The sequence below is a fragment of the Ovis canadensis genome, chromosome 3 (assembly GCF_042477335.2).
Source record: "Ovis canadensis isolate MfBH-ARS-UI-01 breed Bighorn chromosome 3, ARS-UI_OviCan_v2, whole genome shotgun sequence".
Taxonomy (NCBI): Eukaryota; Metazoa; Chordata; class Mammalia; order Artiodactyla; family Bovidae; genus Ovis; species Ovis canadensis.
In genome coordinates this window covers 197,564,281-197,581,726 of record NC_091247.1, presented here as the reverse complement: position 1 = coordinate 197,581,726, position 17,446 = coordinate 197,564,281, and the positions used below count along the sequence as shown (strand labels likewise).

The 17,446-nt window shown below is 36.8% G+C and overlaps 1 protein-coding gene and 1 long non-coding RNA gene across 26 annotated transcripts in view; both read right to left on the bottom strand.

The window, feature by feature from the left end:
• SOX5 (SRY-box transcription factor 5) overlaps nucleotides 1-17,446 on the bottom strand; it is a 1,143,569-nt gene that overhangs the window by 315,372 nt on the left and 810,751 nt on the right. The window lies entirely within an intron of this gene.
• LOC138435943 (uncharacterized) lies at nucleotides 153-3,010 on the bottom strand. Its single transcript, XR_011255303.1, has 2 exons — nucleotides 1,070-3,010; nucleotides 153-976 (listed from the first exon to the last, which is right to left on the bottom strand). It is a non-coding gene; the product is annotated as an uncharacterized lncRNA (long non-coding RNA).

Genomic DNA, 17,446 nt, shown 5'->3' with positions numbered 1-17,446 from the left:
CCCAACAGTGGATAAAGATCACTAGATTTCAAAGCTACGGCTTCTCACTCCAGCTTCCTAGAAATTCTCTTGGGTTAATTAATGTATTCTCTTTGAGCTTCACGGCCACAGCCACGGAAGAGCTGCTTTTTTTCTCCCCTTCCCTTCTTATCTTTGGATCCAAAATATATCATGTCGTACAGGAGTCTGCATTTCAAGTGGTTGCCAAAAAAATATCCAGAGTTGGTTTTTGTGTAGGTTATTTGTCAATAGTCGATTGTTTTCATCTAAAAATAAAAAAATATTAGATAAAAATGCTGACTTCAGGAATAATGGAAAAATGGTTTAGTCTGTATAGGTGGGGATGGTAGAATAGTGTGATTTCCTCAAAAAGTGCATGTGAGCCTAGATTTATATGTTCTTATGCACACAAGTACATAAGTGAAGCAAAATCAAACAGTCAGGAAGCAGAGTGTTTATTTTGCTGCCCTTCCAGGAATAAGGATCTAAATTTACTTGAGGAACATACAGACGATTTTCTCTCACACAGAGGAATATTTTGGCCTAATATTAAGAATCCTAATATGTACAAGTCAAAAACTGTTCTATTAAAATATTTTACCAAAATTATGCTCATATCGCTTACAGGGAACACGTAGTATGTGGAATGATTCTGAGCAGACACAAAGTTTGTCCTTTAAAATTTGACCAAATTCTGTATACTGCCCAATTTACAAGAAAATACACTTCTATCCCGTGAAGCAGGGAAAGGAAATATGCTCAGGATTAAGGCTGCTTCCTTCTTAGCCAGCTCTAGATTCTGAAAAGCACAGAGCATAAGGTTTTTATGTTTATTTGATTTATAGCCAAAATAAAGAGATAAGACATAATGATTCTTTTTTCTCATTTCAGAAAGTAAATGCACACAAGCCATTTTGTGCAAGATTTGTAGATATTTTTTGTGCAAGATTTGAGGAGGCAAGTTTTTATTAATAATCTAATAGCAGGTTAACACAAATATTAATTCTGCTGTGACTGAGGTTTTATTACCTTATGGGCTGCAATAAAGAAGCTCTTAGTAGGATAATACCCAGAAACTTTGGAGCCTTCAAATTGTCAATAGTGATATACATTTAAAGGAAAAGCATGATTCAGAATCTTGGTTAATTATGCAACATGATACACTTTAAAGAGAGGCCAACTTCTAGGCATATAGTACTTCGAGTTTTCCTATTTCATAAAAATAAGTTCTGCATTAGAAATACTTTAAAATCCCACATTTTTAATTACTCAGAAACTTTGAAACACTCTCACTAAAAATGATTTTAAAAAAGAAAAAGCATGTCTCTGTTAACCCTGAAATAATAGGAATAAGCGTGCTTAGTTGCTTCAGTAGTGACTGACTCTTAGTGACATTATGGACCATAGCCTGCTAGGCTCCTCTGTCAATGGGATTCTCCAGGCAAGAATAATGGAGTGCGCTGCCATGCCCTTCTCCAGGGGATCTTCCTGACCCAGGGATGGAACTCCCATCTCTTCTGTCTCTGGCACTGGCAGGGGGCAGGGCGGGGTTGTCTGTACCACTAATGCCACTTGGGAAGCCCAATGAATGGCTTACCCAACAACTCAAAACAAAACCCAGGTTTTAAAGCATCTTAGTTTTAATAAAATGAGCTGTTTAGTTTCCAAATATTGGGGAATTTTAAAGGCAAATCTCTATTATAGTTTTCTAGTCTAATTTCATCATTGCCTGAGAACATGTTTTATATATTTCAATTCTTTAAAATTTTTCCTTCATTCTGTTAATGAGGTGTATTACATTCATTGATTTTCATATGTCAAATCATCTTGCATTTCAGGAATAAATCTCCCACTTAGTCATGGTAAAAACAGTGCCTTAATTCTGTTCATTCACTAAGAAAATGCAGTAAAACAAAGCCATGCTAAATAAAGGAAAACTGTTATTATTCCAAGTAATTTGCAGTTGTATTGGTATATTTTTAAATCTTTGAGATCCACTAAGTAATTGTATCCATGAAATAAAGTGCAACAATAATTTTTAAAAAGCAAAGAAATAAATTACTGCTGGTAATTATAATTTCTACAAGTAACACCTGATCAATATCTGAAATTGTATGACAGAAAATAGCTACTTATGGTATACATTTTCAGTTTTATTAATAATCTAATAGCAGGTTAACACAAATATTAATTCTGCTGTGACTGAGGTTTTATTACCTTATGGGCTGCAATAAAGAAGCTCTTAGTAGGATAATACCCATCATATTTTCTTGTCAACATCAAAATTATGACTGTGTTACGGACAGTAAAAGTGCAATGACATACTTTAAATACTTTGGGTCAAAATATGTCTAGCAATAACTTGTTCTTCTTGGTAGTTTCTTAGAGCAATTTCCAAAGAAAAAACACAGATGGGAGTTTCTTTTCTTTCTTTTTTTTTTTTTTTCAGAAAGAAACATTTAAGCTTTAAAGGACAATCTGTTATATGGTATTACTTATTAGATCTCTTTAGAGAAAGACACAAGAGGAATATTTCAAACCCAGAAATAACACGAACAAGGCCAAAATCAAACTGAAGGAGAATTTTAAGACACACAGTTTGCTTATTATTTGTTTCCTTCATATACAATATCTCCATTTGGGGTGGGAGTAGGGAGGAAATGGTGACTACATCACAAAGTTTAAAATCTGAATTATCAAAGTCCCACTTATTAGTGAATAGCTCTGCCTAAGAAGATGAATATTGACACTATATCTTTAAAAATGCTTCTCATAAAATGTTTATGAAAATGTTTCTATATGAAAGCACCTAAAAACAGTATGTAACATATAAAGAAGAAAAAAGATAGAATAGAGACCTTCAAATGGAAGTTACTGGGAGAACTAAAAAAAATTATTTTCTAAAAGATGTGAAGAAAAATACCTCAAACTATATTGCACTTTTCCCTTACACTCAGTTCAATCTTAAAGTAAAAATTATACATTTTCAGAACATCTAACTGTATTTCTCAAGCGTTAAGTTCCAAGTTTTTTTGGTTTCTTTTTTGGTTTGTTTTTCTGTTTTACCGTCATTTCAAAGTTTTTGGTCTATTGGGCATACAAACAATAATTGTTGATCTATTCAGCCTAATGATAGATTGGTCCACTTTGTATAAAATAAAGAACAATTTCTTCTCTGCTTTTTATCTTTTTTACACAACTCAGAGACTCAAAGAAGATAATTACAAACAATGCCTGAAGAACGGTTCAGTTAATGTTAATTTATACAACAAACTAATTACTACCAAATGGCAAAAATCACATGTGGAAGTCCCTCTCTCCCACGCACACAACTACACCAGCAGCCATCTGTCTCAGCCTGGGCAGAGCTCAGGGACACCCCAAGAAAAAGAAAGGGTGCAAAAGCATCGGCTCATTCACCTACATAAAAATCACAGAATTTTTCTGAACACTATTTTCAGGAAATCCAAAAGCAGGTATATAGAAATAAGTTGTTTCAAATGTCTTTTAATAAAAACACATGTTGTCCTGTAACCGTCATTGCAGGTAGAAACCCACCTTCAGCAAGTAAATGCTTACTTTGTTTTAGACACAAACTACATATTTTTTACAGTCTCATTAGTCATTCATATACCAGCTTGCTAAGAAGAAAGAACATGTATCCCTGAATTTTCTGAAGGAAGTTAAGAATTTCTAAGTTCTCAAAAGGGTATGTCTATATACTTAACAATTAGCAAAATAATCTCCTTGCATATTATGAATGTAACTTGAGAGAGGACTGCTAAATTATTCTTATTGAAATAAGTTCATACATTTTAACAAATAGCGTTACTAATATTTTGACATTTATATGCCATAATTATATCACATGAAGCAAAATAAGGGAAATATTTTTTCCTTTAGAATCACAAGGTGAATCTTGACATTTAAGCGATAATAGATTTTCAGATTTAAAAAAATCCAAATGAAAATGTAAGAGTATTGTGATCCTTTTTATTTTTTTAATTAAAAGAATACCTATTTATAGATGTGTTTCAACTATGTTTTAAGGACATTCAGAATTCCAAATAGAGATCTCGGTGCTTGGCAAATATTTGAGTGAAAAATGGAATGAGAAAATTTTAAGTAGTAGCAATAACACTAATTTCCCCTAACATATATCCCCTGTAGCATTAAAAATGCTTTACATATAGCATGTTCTGATCTCACTGAAATCAGTTCTCTTGAACTGCCTTTTATATACTTCCTAGTAGCTGACCTGATTGAATGACAGCCCATAAAGCAAAGACTGAAGCAAGAGGATTGATAGGAAATGTACCCTCTTCCACAACGAGATGTCCCATACTGAAGGGCTGCAGTGCTTCAGTATGAGATTCCTATAGAAGGCAATGGGAAAAGACTCTACAAAGCAGCAGGGCCATAATACTACAAGTGAGGAGACTATGCAGAAAATTATTTATTATCTCTTGAGGTTATGAGAGGTTATGTCACAGAAGTTGACACAGAACTTCTACAAAAGATTTTTTTCCTGAAGTTCTTCATGGATATGCCTGAGTTTTTCACTTCTTTAATAACTTTAAATTACTGGAAACATTCAAAGAACCTTTACCTATAGAATTTTTATAGGTTTTTGTGATGATCAATTTTACTCAGGAATATACTCATGGAAGCTGAAAGGTGAAAGTTAAGTTGCTCAGTCGTGTCCGACTCTTTGTGACCCCGTGGACTGTAGCCCACCAGGCTCCCCCGTCCCTGGGATTCTCCAGGCAAGAATACTGGAGTGGGGTTGCCATTTCCTTCTCCAGGGGATCTTCCTGACCCAGGGATCGAACCCAGGTCTACCGCATTGCAGGCAGACGCTTTTACCTCTGAGCCTCCAGGGAAGCCAGACTCATGGAAGTAAGAATATTTAGAGTTAAAGTTTAATTTTGTTTGCCTTTTTGATTGCCTTTTAAAATAGGTTAGAAAGAGGGCTTCCCTGTTGGCTCAGTTGTTAAAAAATCTGCCTGCCAGTGCAGGACATAGGTTCGACCCCTGACCTGGAAAGATCCCACATACCATATAGCATCTAAGCCCGTGCACCACAACTGTTGAGCCTGTGCTACAGAGCCCATGTGCTGAGGCTACTGAAGCCTGCACGCCCTAGAGCCTGTGCTTTACAAGAGAAGCCACCGTTAAGAGACGCCGGCGCACCTCAGTTAGAGTAGCCCCTGTTCTCCACAACTAGAGAAAAGCCTGTGCAGCAATGAAGACTCAGCATAGCCATAAATAAATAAATGAATAAAAATAAAATAATATGTTAGAAAGAGGTACAAATTACAAAAACAATTTTCATCCAAAGAATCCTTATATTATGTTGTGATATTTTCATTCAAGATACTTTTATGACTGCCCAAGATTAGAGCAAGCACTCCTATTAGAGTTTTTTTTTTTAAAGTCACTTTAGAGATGTAAGAACTCTGTAAGTCTCTGTCTATAAAATGAAGTATATAGGTTGGTATCAACACTGCTCTTTCTGGCCCTTGAAATATCTTTGAGGAAGTAGGTTCATATAAGAGAGTGAGCATGATTTTGAAAAAGAGAAGTAAACAGGATAATTCAGGATTCTGGCAAAAACTAACATTCAATGTCTGCCTTTCATTATCCAGATAAAATTTTCACTCAAAGACATGCAGGTAAATTATAAGCCACAGATCTTAACAACAAACGATCTTATCTTCTATCCCTAGATAGAAATGCCTAGTACAGACCAACAGCAAATTTCATTTTTATTTGGATGACTACAGAACACATAATCAGCACCAATGATAAACCTCATATATAACAGATCTGTGAGAGTTCACTGTTCTGTCCTTTTGCTCATATTTCTTAATAAAATATGGGCCTTCCAATTCTGTTTTTAAGCATTTTTGCATACTGATTTTATAAAATATTAAAATGTTTCTAGAATTTTATATCTAGAAAGAACTATACAGCTCATTTAATGAAATAATTTTATTTTCAAATAAAGGGAAATAAAGCATTTGTCCAAGATTATCCAGATAATGATAGAGCAAAATCTAGCATCTGGGTATTCATAAATCAGTATTTCCTTTATTAAACTTCCTAAGAAGAGAACTAGAAACCCATAAGTAGATGCCTTGTTTTAGGTCAGAGAGAGGTTATTCCACCATTCAGTTAACTCATTGAATTAGAAGTCACTGTGCTAGGAACTCTGGATGATGGGGTGACCGAGACTGTGTTCCTGCCCTGTAGGACAGCGGTGGGCAGACTATAAAGAGCCATGTAGCAAATATTTCAGGTTTTGTAGGCTATAATCAATTCTATTACATCACTAAGGTACATTATAGGACAATACCTCCATATGTGGTCAATGAATAAGCATGGCTATGTTCTATTATTTAAAGACACACATTTAAATTTCATATAATGTTCATGTGTCATAAAATCATCCTCTCTTGATTTTTATCTTCAAAGATTCAAAGATGGGAAAAAATTCTTAGCTCATGTGTGTGCATGTGTTGGTTGCTCAGTTGTGTCCGACTCTTTGTGATCCCATAGACTGTAGCCTGCCAGGCTTCTCTGTCCATGAAATTCTCCAGGCAAGAATTTTGGTATGTACTAAGTCACTTCAGTCGTATCTGACTCTATGTGACTCTATGGACTGTACCCCGCCAGGCTCCTCTGTCCTTGGGATACTGGAGTGGGTAACTATTCCCTTCTCCAGGGGATCTTCCTGACCCAGGGATAGAACCCAGGTCTCCTGATTTGTTACTGTCTGAGCTACCAGGGAAGCCCAATTCTTAGCTCATAGGTCATACAAAACAGAGCAGCAGTCGAGACTTGTCCTACAGGCCATAGTTTTACAACCACTGCTTTAGGAGGTCAAAGTCCAATGGAGACGAGAGACAAAACAATTTCTCAAGGGAGGAGAGTGAGGGCGATTAGAGTTAGCAGAAAATTTCTGGCAAGGTGGGTGAAACAAACTAAGTATTAAGAACGAACGGCAATCATCCGGGAGCAAAGAAAGGTAAAAGACATTGTAAACAGACATCATCATAAGCAAAGAAAAGCAAGCTAGCTGCAAAAAGGCATGGGCAATTCAGCATTACTAGAACAAGTCATAAAGAATGATGCTACGAATGCTAGGAAATGAGAAATGAGGCTGGAGAGTAAGACAGGAAGTGAACTCACTGCAGCTGCAGGCTAACCTACCCACCCAGTCTAATAAAGGTCTCTGGGAGACCCAATAAAATACATAAGATGGCACAAGTACCATATCACATGCCAACTGAGGCTCTTTTTCCACTCTTGAGAAGAAATTAAATGTCTACTTCCATATTCCAGAGGCTGTTCCACCATTTTTTCTTTGGGAAAATAATTTTTAAAATATGCACTGCATTTTATTAACTGCCAGCATGATACGTGAGTATGTCAGGGAAAATGTATTAATACTTTGTTCCATATGTACCTGTTATATACTTGTATGTATTAGAATTCAAGCAGTTTTGTTTAAAATTGAGGTTATATAAATGCTGGAGAGGGTGTAGGAAATAGGAAACCCTCCTACACTGTAAGCGGGACTATGAGTTGGTACAGCCACTGTGGAAAATAGTATAGAGGTTCCTTAGCAAAGTAAAAATATAATTACCATATGATCCAGCAATCCCACTCCTGGGCATATATTCAGACAAAAACTATAATTCAAAAAGATACGTACACCCCAATGTTCACAGCAACACTATTCACACGAGCCAAGACATGGAAGCAACCTGAATGTCCATCACCAGATGAATAGATAAAGAAGATGTGGTATATATATATACAATGGAATATTACTCAGTTGTAAAAAAGAATAAAATAATGCCATTTGCAGAAACACAGATGCAACCAGAAATTATCAAACTAAGTAAAGTCAAGTCAGAAAGTAAAAGACAAATACCACATGAAAAAAAGTGAAAGGCAAATAGCACTTATATGTAGAATCTAAAATATGATACAAATGAACCCATCTATGAAACAGAAACAGAATCCGGAAGTAGAGAACAGACTTGTGGTTGCCAACGGTGGAGGAGCCTGGTAGGCTATAGTCCGTGGGGTTGCTAAGAGGTGGACACGACTGAGCGACTTCACTTTCACTTTTCACTTTCATGCACTGGAGAAGGAAATGGCAACCCACTCCAGTGTTCTTGCCTGGAGAATCTCAGGAATGGGGAGCCTGGTGGGCTGCCGTCTATGGGGTCGCACAGAGTCGGACACAACTGAAGTGACTTAGCAGCAGCAAACTGGTATATACAGGCTGAATGAACAACAAGGTCCTACTGTATAGCATAGCACATTATACTCAATATCCTATAATAAGCCATAATGGAAAGGAATATGGAAATTAATATATGTATATGCACAACTGAGTCACTTTGCTGTACAGCAATAATTAACACAGTACTATAACTCAACTACACTCAAAATAAATAAAATGTAAAAGATAAAAGTGAGGTTATAATTACAGGGCAAATAATTTTTAAAAGAATTTTGGCTAAGCATTTAAATTTTGTGAATGAATGAGTACATGAATCAGGAATTTACAAAGCTAAGTGAATTTTAGCTCTGAGTAAGATTTAGGTTATGTACCTATTATTACTACCATGATTTTGGCTCACTTTTACTATTCTGCTAAAATAAGAGTTCAAAGACAGTATCCACTATTATATTAGTCAGTAAAGGCTGAAGATGGAGAAAGCGGAAATGATACATTATATTCTTAGCCTTATTAGTCTGAGAACCTGGGAGAATGCAATTAGAGTATTTCCTTAGGGTTGTAAATTTCCCCCAGAAAGCTGTGGATAAGCAGAAATCAATAACTTGAAAATACCCACTTGAAAAGATGAGATGATGAGAAAAACAACGTTAAAAGAAGTCAGGGTTTCCTTAATGGTGCAATGATTACAAATTTGCCTTGCAATGCAGGGGACGCCAGTTCAATGCTTGGTCCAGGAAGATTCCACATGCCGTGAGGCACTACTGAGCCCGAGCTCTAGGGCCTGAGAACTGCAACTACTGGGCCCGTGTGCCACAAGCACTGAAGCCCAGGTGCCCAGAGCCTGTGCTCTGCAACACAAGGGGCCACAAGGAGAAACTTGCGCACTGCAATGAGAAGGTAGACCCCGCCACTTGCCACAACTAGAGAAAGCCCACACACAGCCATGAAGACCCAGTACAGCCAAAATAAACAGGAAGTTATATTACATATATAGAGAGATCTGGTGAATACCACAGCAGCTTTCTGCACATGCATGTCAACAAAATTGGCTAAGAAGTCATAACAGTCACATGACCTCTACAGGTGACATAAACAAAGATATGTCCATCAATACATAAATATTAATTTTGAGGATAAATAATTATAGGGATTCATTATATGCTCCCTTTTGGTGTAAGCCCCACCCCTGCCACCAGCTATAGAGCCTCCTGTATCTCCTCACTCTCAGTTCCTCTCCCCACCAAGTCACATGGTTTGTTTCTCCCAAAATACCATGAGCAAATTAATTGGAAATGTATCTTTGATCTCTGTTTACATTTACCTATAAAATAGCTAGCATATACTAGGACCTCAATAAGTGTTTCCTGTCAGAATGAGGGAAGGAGTGAATAGGAGAGCAAATATAAAAAAAAAGAGATTACACAGAAAGGAGGTATTGACTCTCTTCTGAGCATTAAGAGAGGCTTTACAAAGGATGTTAGCAGGAATCCAAAGGTAATGAAAAAATAAAACAGGAATAGAATGGGAGCTTCTGTTCTGTACTGAGATCCTGATCTGTGTCTTTTCCTTTTTTCAAAATTGTTTGAAGTCAAAATTATTAGAGATTAAGTGAGATAAATTATCCTAAAATCAAATTATAATTTATTTTATTTTGGGTGTGTGTACTCCTTAATTCTAGGGAAATTTCAGGGGTCTAATGGAGTTGGCAAGATTTTGTCCTGTGTATGCGAGCAGAGATGTTGATAAAAATAACTGATAGTAGATATTAATATTTCTTTAATGCTAAGTCTTCAAAACAATTATTATACATTATTTCAAAAGGGTTCACATTGTTTGGAATTTAAACAAACCATTTCAAAAAGCAATATTTCCCTATTTAATGGAATATACTTTGAAACTTGCAAATATTCTTAATCTGAATATTTTAAATTTAGAAAACAAAAGAAAAAATCCTACAGAGACAACTCAAGGATGCTCAGGTTTACTATGCTTTTTGACTTAATGTTCTTTAAAAACCCCTAATTACATTATTCTTTGCGTTTCCCAGGTGGTGCCAGTGGTAAGGAACTCGCCTGCCAATGCAGGGGACATAAAAGACTCAGGTTTGATCCCTGGGTCAGGAAGATCCCCTGGAGGAGGACAGGGCAACCCACTCCAGTGTTCTTGCCTGGAGAATCTCATGGACAGAGAAGCCTGGAAGGCTATAGTTCATAGGGTCACAAAGAGTCAGACATGACTGAAGTGACTTAGCACACGCATGGACAATATTCTTTAAGTGAAAAGGATGCACTTAAAAAAATACATACAACTTCAATTTACCGTCAGTTCTCTTGGTTCCTTCTAATGGAATGAGCTGGAAGGAGGAAAAACTAAGCACACCAGCAAGGTGGCTGTGCTCCGGCAGCATGGGACACGCAGAGCTACACTAAAGCGTCGGGAAGGTAAAATGCAAGCTGGTGCCTACTTCTGATCCGTTTAACTTTGCTGCTGGACGTGACTTCTCTGGGAAGTCTGGAGTGTGGTCCTGTAGGGGAAGGCTGAGAACCCACCCTCCTATTTTCAGGGAATTGCTCTCAAACCTGCTACCTCCCTGTTTAGGTGCTTTTCATCCCTTAACCATGGTATCTTGACAGAGATGAAAAATACTAAGAGTGCCAGAGCAAAGACTGATGCAAAAACATTATGGTTGGGAAAAGGAAAAAAAAAAAAAAAAGAAAAGACAGAGAAAGGAAACAAGACTCTAAATTGCAAAGGGTGCGTTTTGTTCATTTTTACTGCTTTCTGCTCCCAAGTCTTCCACTTGACTAATGTCACATGATGGTGTATGAACTGTTCACACACTTTCTACAAAGCTTAACTCCTCAGGGGGAAAAAAAAAAAAGGCCTATGAAACAGATTTAACATCTTGAAACAGCAAATCAATTCTAACCTATTACAAACAAAATATCACCTTAGGAGCACTGTCCTGTTATAATAAACAGACATGCTCCATTATGACATGCTCTCCCAGCTACTGATCTCTTCAGTAATTATACAAGGCAATGAGCATGGCATTGATATTACATTAATATGGAGGGAGGAGACAACTCAATCACAAATGAAATCAAGGCTCAATATTTCAGCAAAAAGCTGATTTGTAGAATACAGCACTCTCTATGTCTAATTAAAGTTTAAAAATGAAAACTGTCAGACTTCTAGTCTCTTAACTGTCCATTTCAAACAAATCAGATAAAACTGTCTATCATGTTTCATAATCACCTATTCTTGTCACACTAATAGCAATAAAAGTCTGTTTTTTAAAATTTTTTATAGATAGGTTGCAAAGAAAAGAGAATGGCAGATAGAAAACTTTTCTACAGACAAAACGAAAGTTCAAGAAAAGGTTCCTCACCCTTTTGAAGAACTGTCAAACAACTTCTATGGACCAAGAATAGCACACAGTAAACACACCGAACAAAAGGAATGATGAAAGATGTATTTACTTGTTCAGGGCCTTTATTTTTCTTTCTATTTCATATACACCCACACTGAACAGTCCGCATTGTGCTAATAAATAACAAGTAGCAACCTAAGTGAGCAGAGGAAGGGTTTGTATGATGCTGTCATGTATCACACATTTGCTTGGCACTGTCGATACAGAGCTCCACACGTGAGTTGCATGCCCACACAAAAAAGACAGCATACAGGTTAATGGGTCGATCTTTTTACCTCTTAGACACAATTGGAGGAAAGGAAGAAAAGTTGTAAAACAATGGTTCATTTCTTTTGGAATTATCCAACCCTTTCAATTTGGGAAGGAACAAATCAATTTTATGGACCATGTCCTGCCAGAGTAATCCTTTACCAGATAACTTGCCATGGTTATTTGGAGATCTGCTAAATTATAACTCCAAACTTTCTAACACTGAAGAGATTTTTCATTATTTTTTAAATTGTTTCCAGTGTTGGATCTATGCTTTATTCTTTATATAAAGAGTATATATATATATAAATTCAAATGTGAAACATTCTGAAGAAAATTTTGTTTCTATTTTCTAAAATATGAAAAAAAGTCCAAGTAATATGGATGGATTGGAACTAAAATCCATAAGCTTTCTGGTTGTTAAAAGCTTACCTCATTTATGACATTAAATATGCAAACAAGAAAGCTACTGCTTTGGGAACCTGAGACATTTTCAGTGTTTTCGGCTTACTCTCTGTCAAAGTTTGTTTGAAAACGTCCTGCCCATGACAGTCTTCCCAAAAGCAAAGAGAAAAGTCTAACATAAATCAAAGTAAGCTAAAGCCAAAAAATAGAGTAAAAGTGAAATTTTATATATATATATACGTATGTATATACACACATATATACATATATATACACACATACACATAATATATGCTAATATATACGCTTATATTTATTACTTATTGTCTCATAAAATAGCTTCTATATATGTAGATGACCCGAAGAGATACACGAATATAAGTTAACTTTCAAATTCAGGATATAAAGAAAAGGCATTAGTTCTGAATTCTCCACAAGACCTTACTCTCAGAGTCGAACTCCATCATCCAAGAGTGGGCACACAGAGCACAATCTGGTGTCCAAAGTTTATCAGCATGTGAGACAGCCTATCTTAATCAACCCAAATGTCCAGGTCATATGCTCAGCCTGTTCTGTCCTAGCCTCGCTGCTCCCTCATGATCTTGGACATATTTCTCCGCCACACTAAGGGTGGCTAAGGAGGGCACGCTGGGAGTCCTTGAGGTCTCAGAACTCTGGGAGCAGGTGGCAAAGGAAACTCTGAGTGAGCTCTCCACCGACTCTAGTGCTGTCCGTGCCTTCCACATAAGCAACTCCTATTAAAGGAAAAAGACCCAGGATCCACTAGAACAAAACCAAGCAGGCCCATTTAATTAGAGTATTTGCTTGATATCCACTTCTTCGTGTTAAACACACAGACACTCGGGCCGAGGAGGTCTGATTAATTTTAATATGCACGGTCGTGACAAGTGCCTCAAGGGTAACTGAAAAACACACACTTACGCAAACACACAGAATCCTCCAGCTAGCTGAGCCTGACGAATCAGCTTCAGAAAAATGCTGTATGTGTTCCCCAGATTAGAGCGTTACGATTCAGCAAGGGCCTGAACCTCTAATGCGAGGGGGAAGAGGCTGATGAAACAGGTGGCTGGCTCTTGACTCTTGAATAAGTGACATCTCTAAAAGCTACGGGGACTAGAGCAACGAGAAGGGCTGGCACTGTTCGCTAATGTCCATGTTCAACCTGGGTCAATGGGTCTTTTTCAAGTGCTCCATGCATTAAAACTCCAGCTCTGGAACTGAGAGGGTTATATGTGTGGACAAGGGAAACAGGGGTACTTCATTTATCTGAAAGGCTTTTGAAATATTAGAAACATTTGGGTAAAGACATGTTTGCAGTGACTGACAAACTCCTGTTGGTAGATAAACTCATGTATGAGCAGGAATCAAGTAGAACTCTTCTCATGAAACACACAAACGGAGGACTTGAGAAGAGAAGGCTGCCTTGATTGCTCACAGAAGATGAACATTTAGAACATAGAACATTTTATTAACAAAAGTACACATTCTAGTTAAAAAGAAAAATCGAAGCTTTCCTGGATGAGTGTGTTTCTTGTACAGACAACTGTGATCTCGGCTCAGGGATTTCTTGCCCTAAAGAACACTCCCAAAGGTGATCCTTGAGCTTTTACAACCCAAGTCAGAATATCTTTGGAGAAAATATAAATTAATTTTCTATAACACTTAACGAAATCAACATCAAGATAAACCACTGTGATGGATACCACTTGAAAAGAAGATGAGCTTGAATAAGTTTCACTCCAGTGTGGAAAAATCACAAGGCTTCAAACTCAGCGTACTCTGTGCTGAAGTTAAAGCACTTACTCCGGAAGAAATAGGCTCTACAACATTTGAGGGTGTCTTCTTGTCCTGACCTTTAAAAAACAAACTCTTTCTTTATCATCATTTTATGAGTGTCGATTTCCATACAGTGATGCCTTTCAAAAGGGAGCCTGGAGGTTAGACTCCAGCACGCTCAACGAGAAGAGACATTTTCCAGTGACAGACTGCAGATGAACACGGAGCCACAATGCATTAGGAGTAGCCTCCAACAGCAGCGGGAGCGTGAGGAACAAAACTTAAAAGGGCTCAATTGAAAAGTACCCTTGTTTGTCCTTCAGTGGAACAGCACTTACAAAGCCTCTTCAACTTGTACTTTGTCAAAGGACAGTAAGTAACTAAACAAAAGCAACTCAAACCTCTGCCAATTAAAGTATCTTTAGGCTTTTCCCCTGATTCGTTCACTTTTTATTTTTCCTACCTCATCAAATGTGGTTTTAAAACAAGACTGAATTTCAAAGTGGATTGCAATATGCTTAATTTAATGGAATGCTTTGGCATTTTGAATATAGAAAAGCCAATTGCCATGATTTCCCTATAAAAATAATAATTAAAAAGTTGGTAAAATTAGGGGGTAATTTTGAAGTTCAGTTCAACTTGTCTGTTCATATGATATGGTTCAATTTAAATTCTAAAGGGCTGCTCAACAACAGACATTTAAAATAAAAGAGCGGACATTGTGATTTGTAATGTAAACTCAAACATCAAACATTCAGTGCCTATAGGGATGTTCACAAGGCCAAATATCACGCTCTAGGGGCCTGTCTTTTCCACAGAATAATTCCATCTGATGCTGCAGCACAGCACAGATGAAAACACACTGCTTATAACATCTACTTTAGGACCCCTAAAATACGTCTTAAAACATGCAAAAAAAGCTTTCTATCCAAAAAAAAGCTTTATATCCATTTTGAGACTCTAATGGGTCTATATGTCAACATATTTGTAATAGAAATTAAAAGTCCATTAACAAAATTATTGGGGTGGGGGTGGGAAGCACACGTAAAGTACCATAGAAGGTACAAGCCACTAAATTGAATTATTTTCAATAGATGTGACAGAAACAAATCTCAAAAGATATATAACAAAATAATATTCACACATATTTTTCAGTGTTAAAAGAGTGTAATTCATGACCAACAATTTATGCACTTTTTAAAGTTTGTAACTAGATGGTTATGAGTTACCATCTAGTTACAAACTTAAAAATGTGTCCAATCCAATCTTTGAAGTGGTACACAGGTAGTTAAGTGGAAGTTTTTTCGCATTTGCCACTAAGAATATGTAGTATATTGACTGCATGTTGTCAGAGTGATATCCACTGAAGTTTTTCTAATTAATAGAGCAAAATTCCCCGCTGTATCTGCTGGAGAGAAACAAAGAAAGAGGGAGACACACACACACAGAGAAAATTAATGACAATAAAACTCCCAATATTTTCTTCACCCAGTGATGGGCTCTGGTCTGTAGATGACTCTGACGGTGAAGGCCTGAGATCTGTCACAATATATACTTTTTCAAACTCATTACATTATTTTACTGTGTGTATATTAGTTGCCCAGTCGCATCCAACTCATTGCAATTCCATGGACTAGGGCCCGCCAGGCTCCCCTATCCATGGAATTCTCCAAGAAAGAATACTGGACTGGGTTGCGATTTCTTTTCCAGTATTATTTTATTAGTTCTTACAAAAAGAGAACTAACTTTTTTGTGAAGTCTGTGCTAAAAGCAATGAACTGCTTCATGTAAAGTAACACTGACTGACTTTGTAAATAGGTTGTGACTTTAGGGTCTTGTAATATAAAAATGTGGCAAAGATTTTTCTGAAGGAGGGGTGTTTAAGTGGGAGGAGACATTGGTAAACCTAAGGCTGATTCATGTTGATGTCTGGTAGAAAAGAATGCAATACTGTAAAGCAATTTTCCTTCAATTAAAAATAAATAATTTTTTTTAGAAAAGGTCCCAATTCTATAAAAAAGGATAAAGTCTAGTTCTAACAGAAACAAAACTTCACAAAAAAGCAGTATCTTACACACAAGGGGTACACTCATCATGGTGTAACAATTTTGGAGGTGTGGGCGTTATACTCTAAGAAGGAAGAACACTGACAGAGACAGATGCTAAATAAAACCAAGCATATGTGGGATCTGAAAGGAGGACTACACACATACCCACATGTACACACAGAAGAAATGAAAAGAAGAAATCAAAATAGGGGACAAAAGGAAGAACAAATAAGAGAAAGCTAAAATCTGATAAAATTATGAAATTTTGGGCAAAGGAGACCCTCAATTATATTTTTCTTCAGTATACATTCACATTTATTATACAAATAAGAATGAGAGAGTATGGTACTGGCACAAAGACAGAAATATAGATCAATGGAACAAAATAGAAAGCCCAGAGATAAATCCACGTACCTATGGACACCTTATCTTTGACAATGGAGGCAAGAATATACAATGGAGAAAACACAATCTCTTTAACAAGTGGTGCTGGGAAAACTGGTCAACCACTTGCAAAAGAATGAAACTAGAACACTTTCTAACACCATACACAAAAATAAACTCAAAATGGATTAAAGATCTAAATGTAAGACCAGAATCTGTATAACTCCTAGAGGAGAACATAGGCAAAACACTCTCTGACATAAATCACAGCAGGATCCTCTATGACCCACCTCCCAGAATACTGGAAATAAAAGCAAAAATAAACAAATGGGACCTAATTAAAATTAAAAGTTTTTGTACAACGAAGGAAACTATAAGCAAAGTGAAAAGACAGCCTTCAGAATGGAAGAAAATAATAACAAATGAAGCAACTGACAAAGAATTAATCTCAAAAATATACAAGCAACTCCTGAAGCTCAATTCCAGAAAAATAAATGACCCAATCAAAAAATGGGCCAAAGAACTAAACAGACAGTTCTCCAAAGAAGACATACAGATGGCTAACAAACATGTGAAAAGATGCTCAACATCACTCATTATTAGAGAAATGCAAATCAAAACCACAATGAGATACCATTTCACGCCAGTCAGAATGGCTGCTATCCAAAAGTCTACAAACTATAAATGCTGGAGAGGGTGTGGAGAAAAGGGAACCCTCCTACACTGTTGGTGGGAATGCAAAGTAGTACAGCCACTGTGGAGAACAGTGTGGAGATTCCTTAAAAAACTGGAAATAGAACTGCCATATGACCCAGCAATCCCACTGCTGGGCATACACACCGAGGAAACCAGAATGGAAAGAGACACATG